General features: G+C 39.4%; 18 non-coding genes across 18 annotated transcripts; all 18 read left to right on the top strand.

Moving 5' to 3' along the window:
• Nucleotides 1-98: 98 nt before the first annotated feature.
• Nucleotides 99-217, top strand: LOC149943049 (5S ribosomal RNA). Its single transcript, XR_016482185.1, has one exon. It is a non-coding gene; the product is annotated as a 5S ribosomal RNA (ribosomal RNA).
• A 184-nt stretch (nt 218-401) lies between these two features.
• On the top strand, nt 402-520 carry LOC149943048 (5S ribosomal RNA). The gene has a single exon (XR_016482174.1). It is a non-coding gene; the product is annotated as a 5S ribosomal RNA (ribosomal RNA).
• A 185-nt stretch (nt 521-705) lies between these two features.
• Nucleotides 706-824, top strand: LOC149943047 (5S ribosomal RNA). Its single transcript, XR_016481443.1, has one exon. It is a non-coding gene; the product is annotated as a 5S ribosomal RNA (ribosomal RNA).
• Nucleotides 825-1,467: 643 nt separating this feature from the next.
• On the top strand, nt 1,468-1,586 carry LOC149943046 (5S ribosomal RNA). Its single transcript, XR_016482163.1, has one exon. It is a non-coding gene; the product is annotated as a 5S ribosomal RNA (ribosomal RNA).
• A 185-nt stretch (nt 1,587-1,771) lies between these two features.
• On the top strand, nt 1,772-1,890 carry LOC149943045 (5S ribosomal RNA). Its single transcript, XR_016482151.1, has one exon. It is a non-coding gene; the product is annotated as a 5S ribosomal RNA (ribosomal RNA).
• Nucleotides 1,891-2,533: 643 nt separating this feature from the next.
• On the top strand, nt 2,534-2,652 carry LOC149943044 (5S ribosomal RNA). Its single transcript, XR_016481468.1, has one exon. It is a non-coding gene; the product is annotated as a 5S ribosomal RNA (ribosomal RNA).
• Nucleotides 2,653-3,294: 642 nt separating this feature from the next.
• On the top strand, nt 3,295-3,413 carry LOC149943043 (5S ribosomal RNA). Its single transcript, XR_016482140.1, has one exon. It is a non-coding gene; the product is annotated as a 5S ribosomal RNA (ribosomal RNA).
• Nucleotides 3,414-3,598: 185 nt separating this feature from the next.
• Nucleotides 3,599-3,717, top strand: LOC149943042 (5S ribosomal RNA). Its single transcript, XR_016481457.1, has one exon. It is a non-coding gene; the product is annotated as a 5S ribosomal RNA (ribosomal RNA).
• Nucleotides 3,718-4,359: 642 nt separating this feature from the next.
• On the top strand, nt 4,360-4,478 carry LOC149943041 (5S ribosomal RNA). Its single transcript, XR_016482129.1, has one exon. It is a non-coding gene; the product is annotated as a 5S ribosomal RNA (ribosomal RNA).
• Nucleotides 4,479-4,663: 185 nt separating this feature from the next.
• Nucleotides 4,664-4,782, top strand: LOC149943040 (5S ribosomal RNA). The gene has a single exon (XR_016482118.1). It is a non-coding gene; the product is annotated as a 5S ribosomal RNA (ribosomal RNA).
• A 413-nt stretch (nt 4,783-5,195) lies between these two features.
• Nucleotides 5,196-5,314, top strand: LOC149943039 (5S ribosomal RNA). Its single transcript, XR_016482107.1, has one exon. It is a non-coding gene; the product is annotated as a 5S ribosomal RNA (ribosomal RNA).
• A 185-nt stretch (nt 5,315-5,499) lies between these two features.
• Nucleotides 5,500-5,618, top strand: LOC149943038 (5S ribosomal RNA). The gene has a single exon (XR_016482096.1). It is a non-coding gene; the product is annotated as a 5S ribosomal RNA (ribosomal RNA).
• Nucleotides 5,619-6,261: 643 nt separating this feature from the next.
• Nucleotides 6,262-6,380, top strand: LOC149943037 (5S ribosomal RNA). Its single transcript, XR_016482085.1, has one exon. It is a non-coding gene; the product is annotated as a 5S ribosomal RNA (ribosomal RNA).
• A 643-nt stretch (nt 6,381-7,023) lies between these two features.
• LOC149943036 (5S ribosomal RNA) lies at nt 7,024-7,142 on the top strand. The gene has a single exon (XR_016482074.1). It is a non-coding gene; the product is annotated as a 5S ribosomal RNA (ribosomal RNA).
• Nucleotides 7,143-7,328: 186 nt separating this feature from the next.
• Nucleotides 7,329-7,447, top strand: LOC149943035 (5S ribosomal RNA). Its single transcript, XR_016482063.1, has one exon. It is a non-coding gene; the product is annotated as a 5S ribosomal RNA (ribosomal RNA).
• Nucleotides 7,448-8,090: 643 nt separating this feature from the next.
• Nucleotides 8,091-8,209, top strand: LOC149943034 (5S ribosomal RNA). Its single transcript, XR_016482052.1, has one exon. It is a non-coding gene; the product is annotated as a 5S ribosomal RNA (ribosomal RNA).
• Nucleotides 8,210-8,394: 185 nt separating this feature from the next.
• Nucleotides 8,395-8,513, top strand: LOC149943033 (5S ribosomal RNA). The gene has a single exon (XR_016481446.1). It is a non-coding gene; the product is annotated as a 5S ribosomal RNA (ribosomal RNA).
• Nucleotides 8,514-9,157: 644 nt separating this feature from the next.
• LOC149943032 (5S ribosomal RNA) lies at nt 9,158-9,276 on the top strand. Its single transcript, XR_016482212.1, has one exon. It is a non-coding gene; the product is annotated as a 5S ribosomal RNA (ribosomal RNA).
• Nucleotides 9,277-9,445: the final 169 nt, after the last annotated feature.

Genomic DNA, 9,445 nt, shown 5'->3' with positions numbered 1-9,445 from the left:
GTTTCAAGAAAAATAACTTAAAAACCTTAATTTTAAAACATGTAGAGGTATAGGTCGAAATATACTCTATGAAGGAGGGCTATTGGGGATATTCTTTCGGCAACGGCCATATCACGCTGAATACACCGGTTCTCGTCCGATCACCGAAGTTAAGCAGCGTCGAGCGCGGTCAGTACTTGGGAGGGAGACCACCTGGGAACACCGCGTGCCGTTGGCTTACAATTTGTTTTGGCTACATTTTGTATTAATTGAATTTCGTCGTCTTTTGTCAAGATAAAAGTTTTTCTTTTTCCTTAAAATTAACGTTTCAAGAAAAATAACTTAAAAACCTTAATTTTAAAACATGTAGAGGTATAGGTCGAAATATACTCTATGAAGGAGGGCTATTGGGGATATTTTTCGGCAACGGCCATATCACGCTGAATACACCGGTTCTCGTCCGATCACCGAAGTTAAGCAGCGTCGAGCGCGGTCAGTACTTGGGAGGGAGACCACCTGGGAACACCGCGTGCCGTTGGCTTACAATTTGTTTTGGCTACATTTGGTATTAATTGAATTTTGTCGTCCTTTGTCAAGATAAAAGTTTTTCTTTTTCCTTAAAATTAACGTTTCAAGAAAAATAACTTAAAAACCTTAATTTTAAAACATGTAGAGGTATAGGTCGAAATATACTCTATGAAGGAGGGCTATTGGGGATATTCTTTCGGCAACGGCCAAATCACGCTGAATACACCGGTTCTCGTCCGATCACCGAAGTTAAGCAGCGTCGAGCGCGGTCAGTACTTGGGAGGGAGACCACCTGGGAACACCGCGTGCCGTTGGCTTACAATTTGTTTTGGCTACATTTGGTATTAATTGAATTTTGTCGTCCTTTGTCAAGATAAAAGTTTTTCTTTTTCCTTAAAATTAACGTTTCAAGAAAAATAACTCAAGAACCTTAATTTTAAAACATGTAGAGGTATATGTCTCGTCCTATCACCGAAGTTAAGCAGCGTCGAGCGCGGTCAGTACTTGGGAGGGAGACCACCTGGGAACACCGCGTGCCGTAGGCTTACAATTTTTTTTGGCTACATTTTGTATTAATTGAATTTCGTCGTCTTTTGTCAAGTTAAAAGTTTTTTCTTTTTCCTTAAAATTAACGTTTTAAGAAAAATGACTCAAGAACCTTAATTTTAAAACATGTAGAGGTATATGTCTCGTCCTATCACCGAAGTTAAGCAGCGTCGAGCGCGGTCAGTACTTGGGAGGGAGACCACCTGGGAACACCGCGTGCCGTTGGCTTACAATTTTTTTTTGGCTACATTTTGTATTAATTGAATTTTGTCGTCCTTTGTCAAGATAAAAGTTTTTCTTTTTCCTTAAAATTAACGTTTCAAGAAAAATAACTTAAAAACCTTAATTTTAAAACATGTAGAGGTATAGGTCGAAATATACTCTATGAAGGAGGGCTATTGGGGATATTCTTTCGGCAACGGCCATATCACGCTGAATACACCGGTTCTCGTCCGATCACCGAAGTTAAGCAGCGTCGAGCGCGGTCAGTACTTGGGAGGGAGACCACCTGGGAACACCGCGTGCCGTTGGCTTACAATTTGTTTTGGCTACATTTTGTATTAATTGAATTTCGTCGTCTTTTGTCAAGATAAAAGTTTTTCTTTTTCCTTAAAATTAACGTTTCAAGAAAAATAACTTAAAAACCTTAATTTTAAAACATGTAGAGGTATAGGTCGAAATATACTCTATGAAGGAGGGCTATTGGGGATATTCTTTCGGCAACGGCCATATCACGCTGAATACACCGGTTCTCGTCCGATCACCGAAGTTAAGCAGCGTCGAGCGCGGTCAGTACTTGGGAGGGAGACCACCTGGGAACACCGCGTGCCGTTGGCTTACAATTTGTTTTGGCTACATTTGGTATTAATTGAATTTTGTCGTCCTTTGTCAAGATAAAAGTTTTTCTTTTTCCTTAAAATTAACGTTTCAAGAAAAATAACTCAAGAACCTTAATTTTAAAACATGTAGAGGTATATGTCTCGTCCTATCACCGAAGTTAAGCAGCGTCGAGCGCGGTCAGTACTTGGGAGGGAGACCACCTGGGAACACCGCGTGCCGTAGGCTTACAATTTTTTTTGGCTACATTTTGTATTAATTGAATTTCGTCGTCTTTTGTCAAGTTAAAAGTTTTTTCTTTTTCCTTAAAATTAACGTTTTAAGAAAAATGACTCAAGAACCTTAATTTTAAAACATGTAGAGGTATATGTCTCGTCCTATCACCGAAGTTAAGCAGCGTCGAGCGCGGTCAGTACTTGGGAGGGAGACCACCTGGGGACACCGCGTGCCGTTGGCTTACAATTTTTTTTTGGCTACATTTTGTATTAATTGAATTTCGTCGTCTTTTGTCAAGATAAAAGTTTTTCTTTTTCCTTAAAATTAACGTTTCAAGAAAAATAACTTAAAAACCTTAATTTTAAAACATGTAGAGGTATAGGTCGAAATATACTCTATGAAGGAGGGCTATTGGGGATATTCTTTCGGCAACGGCCATATCACGCTGAATACACCGGTTCTCGTCCGATCACCGAAGTTAAGCAGCGTCGTTCGCGGTCAGTACTTGGGAGGGAGACCACCTGGGAACACCGCGTGCCGTTGGCTTACAATTTGTTTTGGCTACATTTGGTATTAATTGAATTTTGTCGTCCTTTGTCAAGATAAAAGTTTTTCTTTTTCCTTAAAATTAACGTTTCAAGAAAAATAACTCAAGAACCTTAATTTTAAAACATGTAGAGGTATATGTCTCGTCCTATCACCGAAGTTAAGCAGCGTCGAGCGCGGTCAGTACTTGGGAGGGAGACCACCTGGGAACACCGCGTGCCGTAGGCTTACAATTTTTTTTGGCTACATTTTGTATTAATTGAATTTCGTCGTCTTTTGTCAAGTTAAAAGTTTTTTCTTTTTCCTTAAAATTAACGTTTTAAGAAAAATGACTCAAGAACCTTAATTTTAAAACATGTAGAGGTATATGTCTCGTCCTATCACCGAAGTTAAGCAGCGTCGAGCGCGGTCAGTACTTGGGAGGGAGACCACCTGGGAACACCGCGTGCCGTTGGCTTACAATTTGTTTTGGCTACATTTTGTATTAATTGAATTTCGTCGTCTTTTGTCAAGATAAAAGTTTTTCTTTTTCCTTAAAATTAACGTTTCAAGAAAAATAACTTAAAAACCTTAATTTTAAAACATGTAGAGGTATAGGTCGAAATATACTCTATGAAGGAGGGCTATTGGGGATATTCTTTCGGCAACGGCCATATCACGCTGAATACACCGGTTCTCGTCCGATCACCGAAGTTAAGCAGCGTCGAGCGCGGTCAGTACTTGGGAGGGAGACCACCTGGGAACACCGCGTGCCGTTGGCTTACAATTTGTTTTGGCTACATTTTGTATTAATTGAATTTCGTCGTCTTTTGTCAAGATAAAAGTTTTTCTTTTTCCTTAAAATTAACGTTTCAAGAAAAATAACTTAAAAACCTTAATTTTAAAACATGTAGAGGTATAGGTCGAAATATACTCTATGAAGGAGGGCTATTGGGGATATTCTTTCGGCAACGACCATATCACGCTGAATACACCGGTTCTCGTCCGATCACCGAAGTTAAGCAGCGTCGAGCGCGGTCAGTACTTGGGAGGGAGACCACCTGGGAACACCGCGTGCCGTTGGCTTACAATTTGTTTTGGCTACATTTGGTATTAATTGAATTTTGTCGTCCTTTGTCAAGATAAAAGTTTTTCTTTTTCCTTAAAATTAACGTTTCAAGAAAAATAACTCAAGAACCTTAATTTTAAAACATGTAGAGGTATATGTCTCGTCCTATCACCGAAGTTAAGCAGCGTCGAGCGCGGTCAGTACTTGGGAGGGAGACCACCTGGGAACACCGCGTGCCGTAGGCTTACAATTTTTTTTGGCTACATTTTGTATTAATTGAATTTCGTCGTCTTTTGTCAAGTTAAAAGTTTTTTCTTTTTCCTTAAAATTAACGTTTTAAGAAAAATGACTCAAGAACCTTAATTTTAAAACATGTAGAGGTATATGTCTCGTCCTATCACCGAAGTTAAGCAGCGTCGAGCGCGGTCAGTACTTGGGAGGGAGACCACCTGGGAACACCGCGTGCCGTTGGCTTACAATTTGTTTTGGCTACATTTTGTATTAATTGAATTTCGTCGTCTTTTGTCAAGATAAAAGTTTTTCTTTTTCCTTAAAATTAACGTTTCAAGAAAAATAACTTAAAAACCTTAATTTTAAAACATGTAGAGGTATAGGTCGAAATATACTCTATGAAGGAGGGCTATTGGGGATATTCTTTCGGCAACGGCCATATCACGCTGAATACACCGGTTCTCGTCCGATCACCGAAGTTAAGCAGCGTCGAGCGCGGTCAGTACTTGGGAGGGAGACCACCTGGGAACACCGCGTGCCGTTGGCTTACAATTTGTTTTGGCTACATTTTGTATTAATTGAATTTCGTCGTCTTTTGTCAAGATAAAAGTTTTTCTTTTTCCTTAAAATTAACGTTTCAAGAAAAATAACTTAAAAACCTTAATTTTAAAACATGTAGAGGTATAGGTCGAAATATACTCTATGAAGGAGGGCTATTGGGGATATTCTTTCGGCAACGGCCATATCACGCTGAATACACCGGTTCTCGTCCGATCACCGAAGTTAAGCAGCGTCGAGCGCGGTCAGTACTTGGGAGGGAGACCACCTGGGAACACCGCGTGCCGTTGGCTTACAATTTGTTTTGGCTACATTTGGTATTAATTGAATTTTGTCGTCCTTTGTCAAGATAAAAGTTTTTCTTTTTCCTTAAAATTAACGTTTCAAGAAAAATAACTCAAGAACCTTAATTTTAAAACATGTAGAGGTATATGTCTCGTCCTATCACCGAAGTTAAGCAGCGTCGAGCGCGGTCAGTACTTGGGAGGGAGACCACCTGGGAACACCGCGTGCCGTTGGCTTACAATTTGTTTTGGCTACATTTTGTATTAATTGAATTTCGTCGTCTTTTGTCAAGATAAAAGTTTTTCTTTTTCCTTAAAATTAACGTTTCAAGAAAAATAACTTAAAAACCTTAATTTTAAAACATGTAGAGGTATAGGTCGAAATATACTCTATGAAGGAGGGCTATTGGGGATATTCTTTCGGCAACGGCCATATCACGCTGAATACACCGGTTCTCGTCCGATCACCGAAGTTAAGCAGCGTCGAGCGCGGTCAGTACTTGGGAGGGAGACCACCTGGGAACACCGCGTGCCGTTGGCTTACAATTTGTTTTGGCTACATTTTGTATTAATTGAATTTCGTCGTCTTTTGTCAAGATAAAAGTTTTTCTTTTTCCTTAAAATTAACGTTTCAAGAAAAATAACTTAAAAACCTTAATTTTAAAACATGTAGAGGTATAGGTCGAAATATACTCTATGAAGGAGGGCTATTGGGGATATTCTTTCGGCAACGGCCATATCACGCTGAATACACCGGTTCTCGTCCGATCACCGAAGTTAAGCAGCGTCGAGCGCGGTCAGTACTTGGGAGGGAGACCACCTGGGAACACCGCGTGCCGTTGGCTTACAATTTGTTTTGGCTACATTTGGTATTAATTGAATTTTGTCGTCCTTTGTCAAGATAAAAGTTTTTCTTTTTCCTTAAAATTAACGTTTCAAGAAAAATAACTCAAGAACCTTAATTTTAAAACATGTAGAGGTATATGTCTCGTCCTATCACCGAAGTTAAGCAGCGTCGAGCGCGGTCAGTACTTGGGAGGGAGACCACCTGGGAACACCGCGTGCCGTAGGCTTACAATTTTTTTTGGCTACATTTTGTATTAATTGAATTTCGTCGTCTTTTGTCAAGTTAAAAGTTTTTTCTTTTTCCTTAAAATTAACGTTTTAAGAAAAATGACTCAAGAACCTTAATTTTAAAACATGTAGAGGTATATGTCTCGTCCTATCACCGAAGTTAAGCAGCGTCGAGCGCGGTCAGTACTTGGGAGGGAGACCACCTGGGAACACCGCGTGCCGTTGGCTTACAATTTTTTTTTGGCTACATTTTGTATTAATTGAATTTCGTCGTCTTTTGTCAAGATAAAAGTTTTTCTTTTTCCTTAAAATTAACGTTTCAAGAAAAATAACTTAAAAACCTTAATTTTAAAACATGTAGAGGTATAGGTCGAAATATACTCTATGAAGGAGGGCTATTGGGGATATTCTTTCGGCAACGGCCATATCACGCTGAATACACCGGTTCTCGTCCGATCACCGAAGTTAAGCAGCGTCGAGCGCGGTCAGTACTTGGGAGGGAGACCACCTGGGAACACCGCGTGCCGTTGGCTTACAATTTGTTTTGGCTACATTTGGTATTAATTGAATTTTGTCGTCTTTTGTCAAGATAAAAGTTTTTCTTTTTCCTTAAAATTAACGTTTCAAGAAAAATAACTCAAGAACCTTAATTTTAAAACATGTAGAGGTATATGTCTCGTCCTATCACCGAAGTTAAGCAGCGTCGAGCGCGGTCAGTACTTGGGAGGGAGACCACCTGGGAACACCGCGTGCCGTAGGCTTACAATTTTTTTTGGCTACATTTTGTATTAATTGAATTTCGTCGTCTTTTGTCAAGTTAAAAGTTTTTTCTTTTTCCTTAAAATTAACGTTTTAAGAAAAATGACTCAAGAACCTTAATTTTAAAACATGTAGAGGTATATGTCTCGTCCTATCACCGAAGTTAAGCAGCGTCGAGCGCGGTCAGTACTTGGGAGGGAGACCACCTGGGAACACCGCGTGCCGTTGGCTTACAATTTTTTTTTGGCTACATTTTGTATTAATTGAATTTTGTCGTCCTTTGTCAAGATAAAAGTTTTTCTTTTTCCTTAAAATTAACGTTTCAAGAAAAATAACTTAAAAACCTTAATTTTAAAACATGTAGAGGTATAGGTCGAAATATACTCTATGAAGGAGGGCTATTGGGGATATTCTTTCGGCAACGGCCATATCACGCTGAATACACCGGTTCTCGTCCGATCACCGAAGTTAAGCAGCGTCGAGCGCGGTCAGTACTTGGGAGGGAGACCACCTGGGAACACCGCGTGCCGTTGGCTTACAATTTTTTTTTGGCTACATTTTGTATTAATTGAATTTCGTCGTCTTTTGTCAAGATAAAAGTTTTTCTTTTTCCTTAAAATTAACGTTTCAAGAAAAATAACTTAAAAACCTTAATTTTAAAACATGTAGAGGTATAGGTCGAAATATACTCTATGAAGGAGGGCTATTGGGGATATTCTTTCGGCAACGGCCATATCACGCTGAATACACCGGTTCTCGTCCGATCACCGAAGTTAAGCAGCGTCGAGCGCGGTCAGTACTTGGGAGGGAGACCACCTGGGAACACCGCGTGCCGTTGGCTTACAATTTGTTTTGGCTACATTTGGTATTAATTGAATTTTGTCGTCCTTTGTCAAGATAAAAGTTTTTCTTTTTCCTTAAAATTAACGTTTCAAGAAAAATAACTCAAGAACCTTAATTTTAAAACATGTAGAGGTATATGTCTCGTCCTATCACCGAAGTTAAGCAGCGTCGAGCGCGGTCAGTACTTGGGAGGGAGACCACCTGGGAACACCGCGTGCCGTAGGCTTACAATTTTTTTTGGCTACATTTTGTATTAATTGAATTTCGTCGTCTTTTGTCAAGTTAAAAGTTTTTTCTTTTTCCTTAAAATTAACGTTTTAAGAAAAATGACTCAAGAACCTTAATTTTAAAACATGTAGAGGTATATGTCTCGTCCTATCACCGAAGTTAAGCAGCGTCGAGCGCGGTCAGTACTTGGGAGGGAGACCACCTGGGAACACCGCGTGCCGTTGGCTTACAATTTTTTTTTGGCTACATTTTGTATTAATTGAATTTTGTCGTCCTTTGTCAAGATAAAAGTTTTTCTTTTTCCTTAAAATTAACGTTTCAAGAAAAATAACTTAAAAACCTTAATTTTAAAACATGTAGAGGTATAGGTCGAAATATACTCTATGAAGGAGGGCTATTGGGGATATTCTTTCGGCAACGGCCATATCACGCTGAATACACCGGTTCTCGTCCGATCACCGAAGTTAAGCAGCGTCGAGCGCGGTCAGTACTTGGGAGGGAGACCACCTGGGAACACCGCGTGCCGTTGGCTTACAATTTGTTTTGGCTACATTTTGTATTAATTGAATTTCGTCGTCTTTTGTCAAGATAAAAGTTTTTCTTTTTTCTTAAAATTAACGTTTCAAGAAACATAACTTAAAAACCTTAATTTTAAAACATGTAGAGGTATAGGTCGAAATATACTCTATGAAGGAGGGATATTGGGGATATTCTTTCGGCAACGGCCATATCACGCTGAATACACCGGTTCTCGTCCGATCACCGAAGTTAAGCAGCGTCGAGCGCGGTCAGTACTTGTTAGGGAGACCACCTGGGAACACCGCGTGCCGTTGGCTTACAATTTGTTTTGGCTACATTTGGTATTAATTGAATTTTGTCGTCCTTTGTCAAGATAAAAGTTTTTCTTTTTCCTTAAAATTAACGTTTCAAGAAAAATAACTCAAGAACCTTAATTTTAAAACATGTAGAGGTATATGTCTCGTCCTATCACCGAAGTTAAGCAGCGTCGAGCGCGGTCAGTACTTGGGAGGGAGACCACCTGGGAACACCGCGTGCCGTAGGCTTACAATTTTTTTTTGGCTACATTTTGTATTAATTGAATTTCGTCGTCTTTTGTCAAGTTAAAAGTTTTTTCTTTTTCCTTAAAATTAACGTTTTAAGAAAAATGACTCAAGAACCTTAATTTTAAAACATGTAGAGGTATATGTCTCGTCCTATCACCGAAGTTAAGCAGCGTCGAGCGCGGTCAGTACTTGGGAGGGAGACCACCTGGGAACACCGCGTGCCGTTGGCTTACAATTTTTTTTTGGCTACATTTTGTATTAATTGAATTTTGTCGTCTTTTGTCAAGATAAAGGTTTTTCTTTTTCCTTAAAATTAACGTTTCAAGAAAAATAACTTAAAAACCTTAATTTTAAAACATGTAGAGGTATAGGTCGAAATATACTCTATGAAGGAGGGCTATTGGGGATATTCTTTCGGCAACGGCCATATCACGCTGAATACACCGGTTCTCGTCCGATCACCGAAGTTAAGCAGCGTCGAGCGCGGTCAGTACTTGGGAGGGAGACCACCTGGGAACACCGCGTGTCGTTGGCTTACAATTTTTTTTTGGCTACATTTTGTATTAATTGAATTTTGTCGTCCTTTGTCAAGATAAAAGTTTTTCTTTTTCCTTAAAATTAACGTTTCAAGAAAAATAACTTAAAAACCTTAATTTTAAAACATGTAGAGGTATAGGTCGAAATATACTCTATGAAGGAGGGCT

This window comes from Leiobunum rupestre, chromosome 6, assembly GCF_980474605.1.
Source record: "Leiobunum rupestre chromosome 6, qqLeiRupe1.1.hap1, whole genome shotgun sequence".
Taxonomy (NCBI): Eukaryota; Metazoa; Arthropoda; class Arachnida; order Opiliones; family Sclerosomatidae; genus Leiobunum; species Leiobunum rupestre.
The sequence above is the reverse complement of the archived record's forward strand: the minus strand, read 5'-3'. Positions and strand labels throughout refer to the sequence as shown.